Source organism: Hemiscyllium ocellatum, chromosome 21, assembly GCF_020745735.1.
Source record: "Hemiscyllium ocellatum isolate sHemOce1 chromosome 21, sHemOce1.pat.X.cur, whole genome shotgun sequence".
NCBI classification, from domain to species: domain Eukaryota; kingdom Metazoa; phylum Chordata; class Chondrichthyes; order Orectolobiformes; family Hemiscylliidae; genus Hemiscyllium; species Hemiscyllium ocellatum.
In genome coordinates this window covers 44856819-44878507 of record NC_083421.1, presented here as the reverse complement: position 1 = coordinate 44878507, position 21689 = coordinate 44856819, and the positions used below count along the sequence as shown (strand labels likewise).

At 41.9% G+C, this 21689-nt stretch overlaps 1 protein-coding gene across 1 annotated transcript in view; it reads left to right on the top strand.

The window, feature by feature from the left end:
* LOC132825688 (nuclear receptor subfamily 6 group A member 1) overlaps positions 1-21689 on the top strand; it is a 165117-nt gene that overhangs the window by 71751 nt on the left and 71677 nt on the right. The window lies entirely within an intron of this gene.

Here is a 21689-nt window from a genome sequence, read left to right as displayed (position 1 = left end):
TTGCGATGACATCTCAGCACATAAGGGGTTATCAGGATTGGCTAAAAGTGAACGTGAATCTCCAAGTGATCCTTTTCTTCCCCCTCTTCTTTTTGAACCAGAATGTCTGGTAATCCCAGGTAGCATTTCCATTCAGATGACTGCGATAGAACATGATTAAACTTTAGTTCATTTCAATATTTTGTCATTGCAGAAACATTTGACATGCTTAGGACAATGTGAAACCTGTACAAGTTGAGGTTTGAATTTGGAAGTAATTTAAGAGATGGTGCAATTACTCTATAAAATCTGGGATAAAGATAGCTGCTCAAAAGGTGAAACATCATGATTCCTAACTAAAGGCCACAAAGTAGGGTGATTTAATTCTTGTCTGCTGAAAATGTGTCGGGTAAAAAATGAGGTCTGCAGATGCAGGAGATCAGAGCTGAAAATGTGTTGCTGGTTAAAGCACAGCAGGTTAGGCAGCATCCAAGGAACAGGAAATTCGACGTTTCGGACATAAGCCTTTCATCAGGAATGACGGAAATAAGCGTGGGGGCGGGGTTACGTGTGGTGAAAAAGGTTTGCGTGAGGGCGGGGTTACGTGTAGTGACGAAGGACGGCGTGGGGATGGAGAAACCTGAGGCGTTGTGGTCCTGCAGGTTAGTGATGTCAGTGGGGGCGGAAGTGGCTGCGGCGAAGGCAACCGAAGGGGCGGAAATGGTTGTGGCGACGAAAGAACCGTTGTCATTCCCGGTAGCCGCGGGGGTCGCGAGTCCGTCGGCGATCTTCCTGGCGATCGTGGAAGCGGTTGTCTGTGCGGTGATCGCTGGGGCGGTTGTTTGGGCGGCGATCGCGGAGGCTCCGAGGTCGGTGGGGGCAGAAGTGACGTCACGGTTGACGGCGGCTGTTGGTGCCGCGGGCGCTGTAGCGGCCACATGTTTAATGGCGTCCGATAGGCCGATAGAAGATTCTGGAACAGTTGAGGAACCACGAGTGTGGGGGTAAGTACATGAAAGTTTTTGGTACTTACTGTCTTTAATTTCTGATATGGCTAGGAAGAACTGTTTGTTTAGTGTGTGGATTCTTCTGTAGATGAAGAACAGTAGAGGTCCTTTGCAGGTCTGTGAGAGTGTTGTCCTGAGCTGGGGTAGGGCTGATTGCAGGGAACGTAGGTAGCGACGCATGGCTGCAAGGGTGGAGCGGAGGATCCGGAGGGAGGTCTGATGCTGGAGGCTTCGGATTTGTTGTAGGTACAGGTTGTCCTGGTTGGGTCCAAATTTTGATGGTTGGAATGTAGTTCGGAGTCCGTGTGGGATCAGTCGGTTCCGTAGGCAGGTGCTGAGGAAGGAGATGTGGCTGTGGTAGCGGGTCTGTTTGAGAACGTGGCTGAAGAGCTTCTGTGCAGAGGAGATGACCTGGGGGGTGCAGTGAGAGAGAGAGACTCACTGAAATCCTTGTAGAGGGAGGAAGAGAGCTTCTTCAAGGAAGGCATCCTTGCAAGAGGATTCGCAGTAGGTTAAAATCTTCGGGTAAAAAAATGAGGTCTGCAGATGCTGGAGATCAGAGCTGAAAATGTGTTGCTGGTTAAAGCACAGCAGGTTAGGCAGCATCCAAGGAACAGGAAATTCGACGTTTCGGGCATAAGCCCTTCATCAGGATTTAATTCTCGTGTCCATTGTTGGAGTAATATGCATTGGGATTTTTTTTGTTATTTGTTTCACACAATGAAATTAAATGAAGTTAAGTTTGATCATACAATTCATGTTACAGTTACGAAAATTTGTTTAATCAACTTAGAGGCTTCATAGAAAAATGATCTGTGTGCATGCTTGTAAGATTACTGGAGTACACTGATTTTATTTTTTTTATGTTTCCTATTATTAAAGCTGATTGGGAAATTATATAAAGTTTTTGTTTGATTTTAATAAATCTTGAGTTTTGATTTTCTTTGTCACGTTATTGGATGCCAGTATTAAGAATATTCAAATGCAAGTTTCACCTGAAAATTATTGGGAGTAATCCTTTTGTACAGCTAGTGCTGGACATTAATTCATCATTCCAGTGATTGTAAAATGTGAGGGAGAAAAGAGTTTGATTCTGATTTTAATAATCCCAGATGCCTATTGTGATATTAGGATGGCACCTAACTATATAGTTTCTGGATAGGTAATGAAATTACAATTTCTGTATATCTTGTAGCATAGGTTCCCAAAGTAGAAAGCATGGTGAGGTTATTCCAAGAGGCTGAGAGAAGAATAGGCTGGTCTAAACTTTGCGCTATGACTCAGGCACCCCATGGAAAATATCACCCGTATTATTATCTCTGACTAACTTGTAGTTAGCGCTGCTGCCTCGCAGCGCCATGGACCGGAATTTGATTCCGGCCTCAACTGGCTGTCTGTGTGGTGTTTGCACATTCTCCCTGTCTGTGTGGGTTTCCCCCGGGTGTTCTGGTTTCCTCCTACAGTCCAAAGATGTGTAGGTTATTAGGATTTGACCATGCTAGGTTGCCCACAGTAACCGGGGATGTGTAGGTTAGGTGGATTGGCCGTGCTAAATTGCTCATTGTGTCCAGGGTTGTGTAGGTTAAGTGGATTAAATATGGGGATAGGCTAGGGAGTGGAATAGACCTTGGTGGGATGCTCTTTGGAGGGTTGATGTGAACTCAATAGGCCAAATAGCCTGCTTCCAGACTGTAGGATTATATGATTCGAAAGCCACTGGAAGCCTAATGATCGTCAAGCAAGTCATTCGCAACTTTAGTTTATTTCAGTATTTGGTACAACAATAGCTGGCATGTGTACTATAGAGAAAGGGCCATGCCAGTGCAGTCCTGCTCAGCTATTCATCTCCAGTTCAGTTTGTCAGGGCATCAGCATTCGGTACTGACCCCAGATGGAGGTGAAATTCAAATACTCATTTGAGATATGATGATTAGCTTGCTCTTATATTGCAACCACTCTTGTGTTTATTTATTTGATTGCCGTTCACCATTTACAATATTTCTCAAAAATTCCAAAGTTCTTTATTCTTGCTAGGCTGTGGTATGGTTGATTTACAGAAGATCTGCAGTTTGTCCAGAAACCATTCATAGCGTGTGAAGCAGGTAGAGAATGCTCAGTTCTGTCACAGCACATTCTAAAGTTCTTGAAACAATTATATTTTCAACTCGCATGTCCTTAGGTCTTGCTCAATGCTACACCTTTACCAATAAACCAAAAGCATTTGTACAAATGTTTTTAAAAAGTCTATTTCTATTATGTATTTTACAATTCCCAAGTATTGTTTGTTGGGACAAGACCCGGGTTCAACTCCCGCCTCAGGCGACTGACTGTGTGGAGTTTGCATGTTCTCCCCATGTCTGCGTGGGTTTCCTCCGGGTGCTCCGGTTTCCTCCCACAGTTCAAAGATGTGCAGGTCAGGTAAATTGGCCATGCTAAATTGCCCGTAGTGTCAGGTAAGGGGTAATGTAGGGGTATGGGTGGGTTGCTCTTCGGTGGGTCGGTGTGGACTTGTTGGGCCGAAGGGCCTGTTTCCACACTAAGTAATCTAATCTAAAAATGTTGGCAAAAGAAATCTGAAAGCAAGTAACAAAATTCTACTGTTAACCTTACCAATAGTACTATGTCCATTGTGCAGGTTGGCTGGCTGTAGGTATTGTTGGAGTGGATTTTATATCCAGCACTGTATTGTGGTATCAGTTCCTTCTAGCAAGTCTTGTGCCACTTTTCCCATTTAAGCAGCATTCAAACTATCCCACATTGTTAACTTCAGAGAAATTAAAGACAAAAATCAGGAGCTGGTTTTGTTTCCATATCAGCAAGTTGCCTTCAGTGAAGAACTGTTGAAAATCCCAAATTTTACGGGGCTGGGGAATCCTTAATTGGTGGGGAGGACTGTGGGGTCTTTTGAAGTGGGGAACAGATTTGGTCTTCCCATGGCATGGTGGCTCAGTGGTTAGCACTGCTGCCTCACAGCACCAGCGACCCAGGTTCGATTCCAGCCTCAGGCGACTGTGTGTGGAGTTTGCACATTCTCCCTGTGTCTGTGTGGGTTTCCTCTGGGTGCTCCGGTTTCCTCCCACAGTCCAAAGATGTGCAGGTTAGGTGAATTGGCCATGCTAAATTGCCCATCGTGTTCAGGTCAGTGTAGGTTAGGTGCATTAGTCAGTGGTAAAATGTAGAATAATAGGGGAATGGGTCTGGGTGGGTTACTCTTTGGAGGATTGATGTGGAATTGTTGGGCTGAAAGGCCTGTTTCCACACTGTGTAGGGATTCTAATTGTAATTCACACCAGCTGTCATTGAGGTTGCTGGTCGGTCTAAGCTGTTTGTACCTAAAACCTTGTGTAACACTAGAAGGAATAAATGTGTCATAGGAGATCAAAGATCTTGCAACCTGCACAGACTAGGCATTGTGCCATTGATGCTAACCTCTGATGTAATGTTGCAATCTGTAAGAAAGGAGGGTGATCATCATCTTGAACAATAACCGGCAACCACCAGCTCATTTAGATCATTTAGCAGGTCACTCTTGTGTGTTCATGGTATCTCTGTCTAATATTTTTCTCTGTTGCAATGCATAAATAACATTTTTTTATACCAGACACCTGGGCCTCTTTTCATAGCTACTATTAGAGGTGGTGACAAATGGAACTGGATCCACCACAGTGAGGGTGAAGCCTCTGGTCACATGCTTTCTTCCTTTGGTGGCACATGATTAAATGTCTAGGTTAAATTTCCATGCAAATATAAGCACAGGCATCTCAAAGTCCCTTCCATGCTGTGCCCCTCAACGTAGGTCAGAACGGCTCGGGTGAAATGTTTCTGAATAAAGAGATCCCTGATGTCATGACTTCAAGTTCTTTCTGTTCCTAGCCATGCCCAGCCACCTTTTTATTGTGCAGAAGGGTCATCTGTATGTTCTGCCATTTCAGTCTCTCATTCCTCCCTTGATGGTGTCTCCTTCCAAACTCTCAGAATCCTCAAAGTCTACATTCCTCTGGAGGTGTTACCATGTTATAGTAAGTGCAGCAGATCACCACAGTGTCACAGCCCTATGCAGAAGGTGAGTAGAGGGCATTCCCAGCATATGCAGAAGCCCAGTGGCACAATGGATGTCTTGCTGAGCCTGGATTACTTTAAGATTATCATGACAGCTGCTGTGAAATTGAGTGCACACAGAATTTCTCTTGTTTCAGTCACAGATCAGCCAAATAATAAGGGCATGGATGCTTTCCTCTTGGTTCTGAGCGATTGGTAGCTTGGTACAATTATTGATGTGCTACACCTGGGGGAATCTAGTGATAATGGTAAACCCTAATATAATGTGTTACTGCGAGGCAGTAACTGTTGTGAAATTAATGTACTGACCAGCTGTGGTAAAAGTGTATATTGAAGTGCTGCAAGTTGCAGTGGTGTGTTGCTGCTTATAAGTTGCCACTGACATCCGCAGCTGATTCTTGGAAGCAACTGGAAGTGAAGATGTTCATGCCAACAGTGATTTTGATGAATACTGGCAATGTGGGGTAAGCAATGCTATGAGGTTTATTGTGAGAAGGGCAGATGCCCAGAGTGTTTTGGTTTCTTGTGTGCTAGGTCTTCGTCATCTCCAAGTAAGTCTATCTTCTGCAATGTGACTGCGGCCTCCATTACCTGCCACCTTTCCTCTCCTGTGCCGTCTGCTCCTTTTAGTTTTCTAGCTTTTCTGCTGAAGTTGTTGTGCAACTTTGTTGCTGGGGCAAAAATCTGACAGTTACTCCTTATATCAGCTGCAGCCTTCCTTCTGGGCAAGTGACATTGTGGTTCACAATCTTTCTCCCTGTTCATTGACCATAATGCCAGTCATAACAACTCTGTCCGGTGCCCAAGTGCCTACTCTATTCACCAGTTGTACAGCACCAAGGGCACCTTTTTTTTTTGCAAATGTCAACTCCCATTTTATAATCCTTTAGGGTACAGAAATTGTTGGCAAAGCCAGCATTTGTTACCCATCCCTAACCACCCTTGAACCGAGTAACTTTACTAGGTCATTTCAAGGGTCCACATTGCTGTTTAACAAGCATCACCAGATGAGGCAAGAATACCAGATTTTCCTTCCTGGGTTTTTACAATAATCGATAGCTTCATGGTGCCATTTTGGACTAGCTTTCATTTCCAGATTCAATTAATTAATTAATTCAACCAGCTGTCATGTTGGGTCTGAACTGAGGTCCCCAAAGCATTGGTCTGGATCTCTAGCTTGAGTGCAGTGACCTTGTTGCCTGAAGTAACTGCACAGAGACTGGGATTCCATCACCAAATCACCTTTTATTTACTTGTGCACAGTACACTGACTGTAGCCAGCTAGCTTAGAGTCAGTTGCCTGGACTGAGGAGATTCTCATCTCCTGGTTATATTAGTCAGCCAGGGCTTTCTTGATTGGCCCGAGTTAACAGCCCCGATCCACCTGGTTCTGATCACTACATCCCCCTTTCAGTTTTGCCCTGCTGATCCTCTTTTGGGGTACTCTCTAGGGTACCATAATTGGTTCTTGCCTTTTCTTTATTTAACCTATTTTTCTAATTAACCTGTTCAGAGATGTTATTGCACACCTCTGTAGCAGGTGGAACTTGAACTCAGGCCTCCCAATCCAGGGTTACATACCACTGCACCACGAGCTTTATTCCTTGCTCTTTGCTGATCAGCTTAAAGGAGATCAGTAATAAACTGCTCCTGAAACCCACTGTGCCTACTTTAATGTTTAAACCATCTTTCCACAGCCCAACAAGTTCATGACTATCTTCTTGAGTACTTAATCAGGAGATCAACAGGGTTATAATCCTTCCTTCACCCTGGAGAATATTGCCTGTACTCAGAACACTTCCTGAAACTGATGTAATTAGTGAGAGTATTTCCCATCACTGCTAGCTCCCTTCCATTATTGGGTGGCTGAAAATCAAAAACGTTCTCATTTCATGTAGCTATTGGTATTCTACAGCCTCCATGTGACTTCCTGAGTTTCTGTGATGGACTATTGGGAATACTGTGCTTTAAATACTCCCCCCACCATTTGTTTCTGTTTACAAAAGTCAGATATGTTTTGTGAATACTTGCATCTCCATGCATGTCCATTACTTCCAGTTGAAAATGTGTTGCTGGTTAAAGCACAGCAGGTTAGGCAGCATCTCAGGAATAGGGAATTCGACGTTTCGAGCATAAGCCCTTCATCATTACTTCCTGTTGCCACATTCATCACATGAGTTGGTACTGGCCTTCAAAATGATAACCAATTGCTTCTGCAGTCCATTCTCCTTTTTTAATGACACATCCCCAATGATTACTTTAGACATTATGAAAAGTTTTAATTTCAACATTTTTGCCTTGGCTCTCGCTCTGATGGATTCCTTGCACAGTGCCTCTTCAGGTAGCATGTTGGGAAGTTCTGATTAATTAGAGCTGAAGTTGCTTAAGGTTCTGTTTGTTTCAAAGAAATGTGAGAATACTGAGATTTTGTTTTATTCGGTCAAGCTTTATGAAAATTCAGCAAAAATATCATAAGTTTGTTAACACAAATATACAAACTACATATATCAACAATACAATATCTATGAATTGAAACTTTTGCATCTCCATTTCAACGCACATTTTTGTGCAGGATGTTATGGACTAATAAAAAATTTTAATAATCTCAAAATGGATAGTATATTGTGTGGCAAATGAAATGGCTTGATGTTTTAAACTCTTAAGCATTCGTGGTGAAAAATGAAGCTGTATCTTAAATTTTTGCTTCTGCCTTCTATTCAATAAATTATTTTGCAGGTCAAGTGCCCATCTTTGTTCAATTTTTAAAAGAACAGCTATATATGACATTATTTTCATTTATTATAGTGATAATCATCTTGATTTAAGATTTTTTTTGAGAGAGAATAGCATGCAATCACTTGTAAACTAGGCCATGTATGTTAAACATAGGACCTAATGTTTGGAATTTTCTATTTAACTTCAAATATTTGAACAATTTTAGATCTGACATTGGGGCTTCTTAAAGATAAGCACAGGAAAGCACATTCACCTTATTTTAATGTTGATTCATGGAAAATAGACATCACTGGCTGGGTCAGCATTTATTACCTGCCCCTCATTGCTCTTGAGAAGCTGGTGGTGAGCTGCCTTCTCAAACTGCTGCAGTCCATGTGTTGTAAGTAGACCCACAATGCCATTAGGGAGGGCATTCCAGAACTTTGACACAATGACACAGAAGGAACGGTAGTGCATTTCCAAGTAAAGATTGTGAGTGGCATGTAGAGGAAATTGCATGATTGTTCGTGGTGATTCCCATGTACCAACTGCCCTTATTTAAGGCAGGAGGAGTTTTGGGTTTCAAGTGTACAGTACTATCCTTTTAAGGGCATCATGCAAAATTGAGGTGCAGGCACAGTTAGTGTTTAAAAGACCCTTGGATAAGTACATGATTAGGAAAGGTTTGGAGGGATATGGGCCAGTAGCAGCCAGGATAGCCTAGTTTAATTTAGGACTATGTTCAGCCTAGACTAGTTGGATGAACGATCTGTGTCCACGTTCTATGATTTACATGTATTTAGTAAATGGAGTCAAATTGTTTTTAATCTTTGTGGATTTAAATCTTTCTAATAGATATTCAGCTTTTCAAGAGGTCAAATGAGTTGATGGAATATCTGGAAAATCCATGGGAAAATAAAACCAATTCAAAACCAGAAAACCGTTTTAAGTGATATTGCTTTGGAGGGAAAGGGTTGGGGGAATTAGAACAGTTGTTTTTGAGGAACAATGGAATGATTTAAAAGATTGTGGCCACTTCCAAATAAGTAGGAAAACATCACTCCTATTTTCATCTATATTACAGCTTTTTTAATGGTGGTTTAGATACCAAAAGCTAGTATCTGTTGTAACAAATGCAGAAGCAGGAAAACAAGTCTGTCAGGAAATAACAAAGACACAATATCCCAATCCCGTACTTAGTCATCTTTGAACTTGAGGCAGTGAAGAATTAACTGCTTGTCACTCAGGGCAAAGTTTCATAGCATCCCAGAAAAGGCTTTAGGAAGATTCTAATAAAGTGTTGAAGGCATGGCCCTAGTGCAGCTCTGGTACACAAGAACTATGCATGTCTTTGCTGCAGATAATACTGCCTTTCATCTGAATAGTGTGTAGGTTGGCCTTGTTGCCTAGGTGTTGTTCTTGATTGTAATCCTCTACTGCTGCTTCTCCAAAAGTGCATATCAAGGGCCAATCTGTGATCTAATTTAGGTGTCAATATTGTGGAAGCAAGTAAAACATTGCAGTGCTGGGATACTGACTAGCTACTGGATAACGGAACTAAAGAAATAGTCAGAAAATATTGCTAATAATTTTGCTGTCCAGCTCATGAAAAGTACTAGAGTCAACTATGCACCCAAGCAGCGCCCTGGATTCCTATGTCATAGTCATAGAGATGTACAGCATGAAAACAGACCCTTCAGTCCAACCCGTCCTTGCCGATCAGATATCCAAACCCAATGTAGTCCCACCTGCCAGCACCCAGCCCATGTTCCTCCAAACCTTCCTATTCATATACCCATCCAAATGCCTTTTAACTGTTGCAATTGTACCAGCCTCCACCACTTCCTCTGGCAGCTCATTCCATACCCATACCACCCTGTGTGTGCAAAAACTTGCCCCTAAGGTCTCTTATATCTTTCCCCTCTCGCCCTAAACCTATGCCCTTTTTAGTTCTAGACACCTGGACCCCAGGGAAAAGACTGTCTATTTATCCTATCCATGCCTGTCATAATGTTGTAAACCTCTATAAAGGTCACCCCTCAGCCTCTGACGCTCCAGGGAAAACAGCCCCCAGCCTGTTCAGCCTCTACCTATAGCGCAAATCCTCCAACCCTGGTAACATCCTTGCAAACCTCTTCTGAACCCTTTCAAGTTTCACAATATCTTTCCGAGAGGAAGGAGACCAGAATTGCACGCAATATTCCAACAGTGGCCTAACCAATGTCTTGTACAGCTGCAACATGACCTCCGAACTCCTATACTCCATACTCTGACCAATAAAGGAAAGCATACCAAGCGCCGCCTTCACTATCCTATCTACCTGCAATCCACTTTCAAGAAGCTATGAACCTGCACTCCAAGGTCTCTTTGTTCATCAGCACTCCCTAGGACCTTACCATTAAGTGCATACGTCCTGCTAAGATTTGCTTTCCCAAAATGCAGCACCTCGTATTTATCTGAATTAAACTCCATCTGCCGCTTGTTGGCTTATCTGGTCAAGATCCTGTTGTAATCTGAGGTAAACCTCTTCACTGTCCCCTACATCTCCAATTTTGGTGACTTCTGTAAACTTACTAACTGTACTTATGCTCAGATCCAAATCATTTATGTTAATGACAAAAAGTAGAGGGCCCAGTACCGATTCTTGTGGCACTACACTGATCACAGGCTTCCAGTCTGAAAAACAATCCTCCACCACCACCCTCTGTCTTTTACCTTTTGAACCAGTTCTGTATCCAAATAGCTAGTTCTCCCTGTATTCCATGCGATCTAACCTTGCTAATCAGTCTCCCATGGGGAACCTTGTCAAAACCTTACTGAAGTCCATATAGATCACATCTACTGCTCTGCCCTCATCAATCCTCTTTGTTACTACTTCACAAAACGCAATCAAGTTTGTGAGACATGATTTTCCAAGCACAAAGCCATGTTGACTATCCCGAATCAGTCCTTGCCTTTCCAAATCCTGTCCCTCAGGATTTCCTCCAACAACTTGCCCACCACCGAGGTCAGGCTCACTGGTCTATAGTTCCATGGCTTGTCCTTACCGCCCTCCTTAAACATGTTATCCAGCTTCCAGTCTTCTGGCACCTCACCTGTGACTTTCGATGATACAAATATCTCAGCAAGAGGCCTAGCATTCACTTCCCTAGCTTCCCACAGTGTTCTAGGGTACACCTGATCAGATCCTGGGGATTTATCCACCTTTACTGTTTCAAGACATCCAGCACTTCCTCCTCTGTAATGTGGACATTTTTCAAGATGTCACCATCTATCTCCCTACAGTCTATATCTTCCATATCCTTTTCCTCAGTAAATACTGATGCAAAATATTCATTTAGTATCTCCCCCATTTTCAGCTGCTCCTCAAAGGCCACCTTGCTGATCTTTGAGGGGCCCTATTCTCCCTCTAGTTACCCCTTTTTTTTGTCCTTTTATGTATTTGTAAAAACACTTTTGGTTTCTTGTTAATTCTATTTGTCAACGCTATATCTTGTCTCCCTTTTGCCCTCCTGAGTTCCCTCTTAAGTATACTCCTCCTTCCTTTATACTCTTATAAGGATTCACTCGATCTATCCTGTCTATACCTGACATATGCTTCCTTCTTTTTCTTAACCAAACCCTCAATTTCTTTAGTCATCCAACATTCCCTATATCTTCCAGCCTTCCCTTTCACCCTGACAGGAATATACTTTGTCTGGATTCTCGTTATCTCATTTCTGAAGGCTTCCCATTTTCCAGCTGTCCCTTTTTACCTTCGAACACCTGTCCCCAATCAGCTTTTTAAAGTTCTTCCCTAATGGCCTTTCTCCAATTTAGAACTTCAACTTTTAGATCTGGTCTATCGTTTTCCATCATTATTTTGAATCTAATAGAATAATGGTCGCTGGCCCCAAAGTAGTCTCCCATACACCTCAGTGATCTGCCCTGCCTTATTTCCCAAGAGTAAGTCCAATTTTGCACCTTCTCTCGTAGGTACATTCACATACTGAATCAGAAAATTGTCTTGTACACACTTAGCAAATTCCTCTCCATCTAAACCTTTTAACACAATGGCAGTCCCAGTCTATGTTTGGAAAGTGAAAATCCCCTACCATAACCACCCTATTATTCTTACAGATAGCTGAGCCCTCCTTACAAGTTTGTTTCTCAATTTTCCTCAGACTATTAGGGGGTCTATAATACAATCCCAATAATGTGGTCATCCCTTATTTCTCAGTTCCACCCAAATAACTTCCCTGGATGTATTTCTAGGAATATCCTCCCTCAGCACAGCTGTATTGCTATCCCTGATCAAAAATGCCACTCCCCCTCCTCTCTTGCCTCCCTTTCTCTCCTTCCTGTAGCATTGAGCTGCCAGTCCTGCCCATCCCTGAGCCACGTTTCTGTAATTGCTGTGATATCCCAGTCCCATGTTCCTAACCATGCCCTGAGTTCTCTGACTTCCCTGTTCGGCCCCTTGCATTGAAATACATGCTGTTTAATTTATTAGTCCTACCTTGTCCCTACCTGCTCTGACTGTTTGACTCACTTCTGTTGTCAACTATTGCAGTCTCGGATTGATCTCTTTCCTCACTATCTCCCCCCCCCTAGTTTAAATCCTCCCAAGCAGTTCTAGCAAATTTTCCTGCCAGTATATTAGTCCCCTTCCAAGTTAGGTGCAATCCGTCCTTCTTGTACAGGTCACTTCTACCCAAAAGAGATTCCAATGATCCAAATATGTGAATCCTTCTCCCATTCATCTGCTCTATCCTCCTATTCCTGCCCTCACTAGCTCATAACACCGGGAGTAATCCAGATATTACTACTCTCGAGGGCCACTTTAAATTTCTGCCTAACTCTCTGTAATCTCCCTTCAGAATCCCAACCTTTTGAAATTGGTACTATCTGTTCTATGCCATTTTGTTTAAAGTGAACAACTTTACACTTTCCCACATTGCACTCCCTCAACCCATTTTTTTTCCCAACTAACTTAATCTATTTATAAACAGTGAAACCCTCCAAAATGTACTTTCATACCTATCATCTGTGTCATCTGCAAATTTAGCCACCATGATATTAATCCCCTCAGTCATTGATATAAATTGTAAAAAGTTGAAGGCCCAACACAGACTCCTGCAGGATATTAATCACACATGCTGCCAATCTGCAAAAGACCCTTTCATGCATACTCTCTTTCTACCAGCCTGCTAATCTTCAATCCATACTAATATGTTAGTCCTCTTATCAAAAAGCTGTTACTTTCTGCAATCATCTTTTATGTGGAACCTTGTTAAATGAATGTTCAGTATGTTCAATATGGGGGCCCCAAGGTGAAAACACTTCCACTAATCAATGTGTGCGCATTAGTACAGCTCAAATAATCCTGTGAATTTGTGCAACTAAATGGTAATCTAATTAAAGACAGATTGCATTCGTCATAAGAGATCTTGCCGTGAAAGCACCTCCACGGAGAGAGGAGATGCTTGCTCTCCAGGAAGTAATAACCTCTGTTACATATCAACAGCCAGAGCATGTTAAGGACCGTGCCTTACATTATGACAGACATTTCAGACCAAAAGAACAGAGGGATGACAGACAAAGGGCAGGATGCAAAAGCTACAGAGAACATTGCAAACTGCACAAAGAAAAAGAAGGCCAGCTCAGCACAGGGGAAGCAGTGTTTTCATTGAAAGTGCCAAATAAATTCATCGCTAAGTGTTTGGCTAGATCTCGTTACCCATGCAAGTGCCCAGGTCCAGATAGGATCTATCCTGGGTGACTGAGGGAAGCAAGGAAGGAACTAGCTGGTGCCTTTTACAGATATCTTTGCTGCATCCTTGAACATGGGTGAGGGACTGGAGAATTACTAATGTAGCCCCCTTGTTTAAGAAGGATAGCAAGGTAATTATCGACTGGTGAGCCTGACATCAGTGGTCAGGAAGCTGCTGGAGAAAATACTGAGGGATAGGATCTATTTACAATTGGAAGAAAATGAGCTCATCAGTGATAAGCAGCATGGTTTTGTGCAAGGAATGTCATGTCTTATCAACTTAATAGAATTCTTTGAGGAAGTGACAAAGTTGATGGAGGGAATGTCATATAAGTGGACATTTGATAAGGTTCTCCATGGGAGGCTGATGGTGAAAGTGAAGTTGCATGGGGTTTCTAGTATACAAGCTAGATGGACAGAGAACTGACTGGGCAATAGGAGGCAGAGAGGAGCATTGGAACGGAGTTTCTCAAAATGGAGAACTGACTAGCGATGTTCCACATGGATTCCTGCTGGGACCATTGTTGGTGATATACGTAAATGATCTGAAGGAAGGTGTAGATGGTCTGATTAGCAAGTTTGCAGATGACATGAAGATTGCTGGAGTAGCCGATCATGAAGGGGACTGTCAGAATGCAGTAGAATATTGATAGATTGGAGAGTTGGGTGGAGAAATGGCATATGGCGTTCAATTCGGGCAAATGCGAGGTGATGCATTTTGGAAGCTCCAATTCTAGAGCAAACCACATGGTAAATGGAAAACCCCATTTGGTAAAAGGAAAATGGATGTACAGAGAGGTCTGGGTGTTCAGGTCCATTGTACTCTGCAGATGGCAACACAGGTTGATAGTAGTCATGAATGCATATGGCATGCTTCCCTTCATCAGATGGGGTATTGAGTACAAGAGTTGGCAGGTCATGTTACAATTGTATAGGACATTGCAGTATTCCAAATGTGACTCAACCAGTTTGGTTGCCACATAACCAGAAGGATGTGGATCTTTTGGAGAGGGTGTGGATGAGGTTCACCAGGATGTTGCCTGGTATGGAGGGCACTAGCTATAAGTAGATTAGGATGAGCTCCATTAGAAGGGAGAAGATTGATGGGGGACCTGATTGAGGTCTACAAAATCATGATAGATGTGGATAGCGTGGATTACAAGAAGCTTTTTCTCAGAGTGGGAGACTCAGTTACTAGGGGTTACGAGTTCAAGGTGAGAGAGGAAAAGTTTAAGGGAGGGATGTGTGAAAAGTTCCTTTCACAGGTGGTAGAGGCGAGCACAATAGCATCATTTAAGACGTATCTTAACAGATACATGAAGGGGCCTTGAAAAATAGGCGACATGTTTAGATAGAGGAACCGGATCGGCACAAGCTTGGGGGCCGAAGGACCTGGCCCTGTGCTGTAATTTTCTGTTCTTTGTCTACCTATCATCGGAGTTTTTCTGGCCAGATTAACCTGAAGCAGAACAAGAAAAAATTGGTATTAAAGATACCTGAAGTCAAGTGCATAGGTTGTATACTGACAGCAAAAGGTCTTCTCCTTAACCCTGAAAAGGTGATAGTTGTACTAGTGACGGGGCTACGAATGCTTGTAATAACTACAGCTGCTTGTTGGATTCATTATCTGTTTGGCAAAATTCTTGCCCAGTTTGTCATTGGAGTGTGGTCCAGTTTGCCACTCCTTGCAAAGGAACTGCTCTGGTATTAGGCCAAAGTAAAAGAGCACCTTTCTCTGAAGTCAAGCAACTTGTGAAAACACCACAGTGCTAAAATATTATGATTAAAATTGAGGCCATCCTGCAATGAGACACCAGCAAGATAAGACTTTGAGCAATATTAATACAGTAAGGTCATCAAATTGCATTTGCAGTCGGAGCATTCGCACCATTGGGATGACTTTCTGCATAGATTGAGTGTGAAATCTTTAAGATCCAATGTAAAACAGCAACACAACATACTTTGAAAATCCACAACGCAGCAGAGAATTTGAATTTGACAGATACATGCCTTGCTTAGAACTACCCAAAAAGATGCAAATCTTCAAATGTTGCAGGAGGTATTAATAAAAGAATGGCCTGAGAGCACGAAGGGCACTCCTGTGGTCACACAAGCATATTGGGCTTACAGAAATCAACTCCCAACTCAGATTGAGCTGCTGGTGTTTCTTTGTTTTTGCCAGAGTTGCACATCATCTTCAGTACAGTAAATCGAATACAATACTCTTTGAGGATTTTTTAATCATCTTTGGATAATTTGAGATTTGGATAATGGAGGTTCCTTGGTATTCATGAAGACATCTGGCAAATCCAGCACAAATAAATGCACCTATTGAAGACATATAAAGTGGTCCACACTAATACCATGCTGTACCCAAATTGTACTTTACTGAAAACTGAAATAGCAACAAATATGTGTGAGAAAATAAGAGCTGAAACACTAGACTGCCAAATATCATTTTGTTTAAAGGATCAAAAATATTAACTGTCAATTATCTGAGAGCCAAACATTTGATGTTCTCAACAAGAATCAGCCAAAATGGTAAATTAGAACCTGTGCAGAGCATTTGTGACCTCAATCATGCACATTGAAAGTGAACAACCAAATATGTCCTTGCAATTGGAATGGTACATGTGCACAACTAGAAAAGCTGTTTTTCCCTACAGAGAGCTGATCATTTCAACCTTTTTCATCCTTAGGGGAGGCAATTGCCCAGTGATATTACCATTAGATTATTAATCCAGAGACTTAGCTAATGTTCTGGGAACCCATGGCAAATGCTGGAATTTGAATTCAGTTAAGAATCTGGAATCATGGGTCTACTGATGACCATAAAGCCACTGTCGATTGTCAGCAACATCTGTCTGGTTCACTAACGTCCTTGAAGGGAAGGAAATCTGTCAAGCTTACCCTGGTCTGGCCTACATGTGACTCTAGACCCACAGCAATGTGGTTAACTCTTAACTGCCTATGGACAATTCGAGATGAGCAATAAATACTGGCCTAGCCAGACACTCTCATTCTGTGAGTGAATAATAAAGTCTGAAAGTGCAGCTTATCTCTCTCATGGATACGACTTAATCAAATCCAACACCAAGTATTGCATTAGAGCAGAAATTTTATCAATGCAAGATGCAACATCATTACAAATAACCTTTCACCTTTGATTATGCACAGCAGTAAATTGTTTTTCCTTCTGCTGTCTACCAGTACATTTAGATGCAGTCCCAACTCCCACAGCTGGGATGGAGGAAGCCTGCACCATTGTGAACTCAGTTTACCTGGAAAACTGTGGCAGTCATTCCTTAGTGCCTGTAAAGGTCCTAGATTGCTGAGGGATGGCAGCTTAACCTCCTCTCTTGAACTTTGGGTTCATGGGCAAACACTAGTTTGAGGCCAGGCACCACTGGGCTGTGCAGAGACCAAGTTTTTGGAGGTCCTGTGTGATATCCTTATGGGCCCTGGTGGAACCACTTGAATTCTTAAGAGGATGGAGCACCTGGATTGAGGTCAGAGCCGTGTACCCCTCCCTCACTGTGCCACTGCTGAACATTTATGGCTAAAGCAACGGAATGCGGGTCTTTGTATATGTCCAGCAAATAGTGTGCTAGATTAAGGTCAAAATTGCTGTAACCACCATGGAGGCAGCCAGATTTGGGTGTGCCAGGGCATTGTTGGGCTCCTCTTTACTTCATTCCAGCTTAGAGTGCCTCTGACGAGCTGCCTGCAGTTGCTGTGTCTGTCTGTGCGTTTTCACAAAATCATTAGTGACTGAGGGCATGGGATTGTCTTCTATCTGGGGCTGAGCAGATGCTTGGTCTCCTGCAGCCTCCTGAGTGCCAGGGTCATTGATTGCTCAATAGATTGTAAAGCTGAGAGTCTCCGAAGTGGCTTATTAGTAGAAATTTGCCGGGTGCCTGAAGTGCCTAGATGAGAAAAGAGGTGATTCGATGACTAAGAAGGATGAAAGTGCACATTTAGAATGAGTTAGCACAGGTGGTAATGGGAGTGCATGCAGCACAGTGCAATGAATCTTGCTGGACTAGTTGGCCATTGTGGTTTCCCCCATCCACACAAGTAGCTGTGCTCTTCTCTGGCCAAATGGATTATTGACTCTCTAAGGAATGAGGAGCCTGATGTCTGCCAATCTTGGACCCATTGGTCTGGTTGTCATCCATTTTGTTTTTCTACACTGAGACCAAAGGTGGCATTGAGTTTAATGGAATAGCATGGAACTATGGTTAGTGGTGATATAGATGCAGGTGTTATACTGTCCCTATTGAGTTGGTAGAAAGCATAGAGAGCAGGAAGCGTTCATAGTTTGGGAGGATGAGGTTGGTGAGGCCAATGCATGGACATGATGTTTTCAGTAGGCTGAGTTGTTGTCCAGGAATGTTGGTGAAATGCATTTGCTGGGGCAGAGTTGGAGTGAGCGATGGCCACGAGTGGGCGAGCTAGCAAAAGATTCTTCCTGCACTGCTAGACGTGGAGCTTTCACCCAGAGTTTGGCATGGTCCAGCTTTTCTATGATTGTGTGGCCACCTTTGGTGCTTACAAGAAAAAGGATTGCCGTCTCTCCATTATTTCATCTGCTGAGGCTTCCACATCCCTGACCATGACATGGGAAGTGATCGTACCTTTCCTCTAAACCAGTCCACACGGGAAGTCTTAAACATCATAGTATGAGTTCCTGACTTGCAGCTTCTAAATAGCATGCACTTGAAGTCTGTAAATATAGTGCCTGTGCCGTGAGCCCCAAAAGATCCCATAGTGAGCAATGCCACCTTGCCAGTATCACTGTTTCCTGAGAAAATGCCCAAGAGCCCAGTTACATTATTAATGAAGTGATAAGCAGATGATTGCATGGGAAAATTGCTCTGAGCTTTGGCAGTCCAGGTGATATGAGTCTGATTCAACAAAACACTAACTGGAAATGGGAAAATTGCATCCTCTGGGGAAAAAGCCAGACTGTTGGCTTGTGGGCTTGAATGCTTGATACTGGGCCTCAGATACTGCTTGTTATACAAGTAAGAATCCATTTTCCCACCTCACTTGGGTTGCAGTCTCCAGGGACTTATTACCAGTCAACTATTAGCTTCATACTAGTGGATATAAAGTAAAACTTTGGCTGTGACTTGATTAATGTAATTAATTAGGACAAAATTGCTTCAGACATTTGTGAACTATATTTATTCTACATGTAGAATAAATAGGTGATATACTTGTAGTAGCTACATCCACAGGACCATTTTCCCTTTCATTTACAGGTATTATGACACCATTGGTCTGTTGAGTATCATTGCAGTGAATTCTTTATGCCCTGACGCACCTCCATCCTCTACTTGGAATTGACAGCAACGTAAAATGTTGATAGCTTGCCTTTTGAGTATGCATCTTGAAATGTGAATTCATCTCTCCTCGCCATAGATGCCAACTAATTTGAGTGCTTACAGCATTTTCTTGATGTGTTGGTGTTTTCATTTCTGTTTACTTGTCACATTTTAAAAGCATGCATTTAAAGAGCTATTCATTGATGTTTAGTAAATGTCACAATGCCTCGTTACCAAGGACCGAGTTCATTAGGAGATGAAACAAAACTACAAATGCAGAATAATAACTGAAACTATATACTTTTATCAGCATCTTTGAATTTTCAGTTATTATAATAAAAATTAGTGTGGGCTTAAAACCATATGAAAGTCATCCCTTCCTATGCTTAATAAATCATCAGTGTGCCAGGTAATCTTGTTTTCACAGATCAAACGTTTGATTTATTCAATAATCTGAAATGAATTTAAAAAAGACTAAACCTGGGGTGTTCTTTTATGATTTTGAATTCAAATTACAGATAATAGGCATTTTAAAATTTAAAATCAGTTGTGAAGGGGTACATGATAACTGTATACCAAGAAATCACATGCATATATGCATTGCCTCTCATGACTAGATTAAAAGATGCACATTAAAAGGCATTTGCATTGAATGAAATATTGAGTCAATTGGCATGGATGCAAGAAAACTAAAACATTAAAAAGCTGTTACTTTGCAACTATGGGTAAATCAAATCTCGCTCACCTTTTAAAAAATAATGTTGTTGAACTGAATTTAGCATTTCATGTCATTGAGGCATTCAATGCACATGAAGGCTATGAGCAATCTTGCCACCAGATGGTACTGCAAACAGTTTATAGCAGTATATCCGTTCCAGCAAATTTATCTGATATGTTGATTTATTCCATTGCAGCCACTGGGAAAGCAATTCCATAATACTGAATTGAATTAAAAAGAAATCCATATTCTAGCAATTCATTTTCAATACATATGAGTAGATCATAGAGCTAGAAACAGTACCTTTGGTCCAACTTGTCCATTCTAACCAGGTATCCTAACCCAATCTAGTCTCACCTGCCAGCATCCAGCCCATTTCCCTCCAAACCCTTCCTATTCATATAACCATTTAGATGCCTTTTAAATGTTGCAATTGTACCAGCCTCCACCACTTCCTCTGGCAGCCAATTCCACACATGTACCACCCTCTACGTAAAAAAATTACCCATTGGGTCTCTTTTATATCTTTCCCCTCTCACCCTAAACCTATGCCCTCTAGTCCTGGACTCCCCCACAACAGGGAAAATACTGTGTCTATTTATCCTATCCATGCCCCTCATAATTCTATAAATCTCTAAGCCCCCCCCACAAGGAAACCAGCCCCAGCCTATTCAACCTCTCCCTATAGCTCAATTTATGGAATAGCATAACTCGAAATTTCACCTACTCAGTGAAAGTATAAACACACTTCTTTTAGTTGATACCATGAGTAAGGTTTCTTTCAGAAATAGAACAGAAGGAAGCATTCAACCCATTATGAGCAATTCATCTAGAGCTATTAATCCTCTCCCTGACCCATCAGCAGGTATAAAGCATATTTTGCTATAGGAAGGCCTGAGGTCAGATAGAAAGGAAATTCTGATCACAGAATGGGTAACTTCTTGCAGCCAGGTAAAAGCAGAATTTGTATTTGAACGAGAGACTGGAGGAAATGATTGCATAGTGATAATTTAGAGGCTCAGGCTAGTATTCAGGGTAAAGGGTACAAATTCCACCACTGGCGATGATAGAAAGTAGCAAATGAAAATCTGGAATTGAAAGCTAGCCTTGGTGAGAGTAACTGTGCAACTGTCTTTGTTGTAAAAACACCTAGTCAGTTAATGTCCTTTTCAAGGAAGGAAGTCTGCTGTCTTTACCTGGGTGGATCTGCATGTGACTCAAGATCCATGTCAATATGGTTGACTCTAAACTGCTGTCTGAAATGGTCACTTAAGTTCAAGGATCCGTAATGAATGGGTGCCCAATGGTTCCATCTTAATGACAATAATAAAAAAAAATGTATTGCAAGTTTTATGTCAGGTTGACTCAAATATTTGTTTTACCATAATTATATGATTCTCTAGCAGGTATGTTGTAATGTCACGGTAATGTAAGAAAACAGTGAGCAAATAGAACCTGGGGTTTACTTTTTGAGCCCTTTGACATAATAAAGATAGATTAAACGCAGACACATTCACCTAGATATATAGTTCATGGAGTTTGATGAATATTTGGAGTTTATCTCGGGATTTAGAGGCAGTAACCTTTTTGTTCATCGTTGGAATTCTTGATTGAGCATGATCTACCATTTAAAATGGGCTGGGACTGTGACATTTCCACCTGACAAAACTGCACTAAGAATCCATTGAAGGTTGTAAAATCCATATACTTAAGTAAAAATATTAGTGTACATGTACAGCAAACAATCAAGAAGGCAAGTTGCATATTAACCTTTAACACAAAGGGGTTGGAATTCAAGAATATAGAAGTTTGCTGTTATAAAAGATTAATGAGATGGTCCTGGAGTGTGCAGTTTTAGTCTCCATATATGAGGAAGAATATCCTCACTCTAGAACCTTCTTTGCATACCAAATTTACAATCACAGCATTTTGAGACCCACAAAATGGTAAAGATTTGCTGATTAATGAAAATATGCTTTGTGGCTGAATATGGTCATTATTTCAAGAATCTTCTAAATGGTGAGCACCACCAATATTATTCTCATGGAGGTATTCTGAATTACTGGACCCATAGGAAACTCTGATCAGTAGGGCTACTTGGGAAACAACTTACTTCAGCATACGACTTC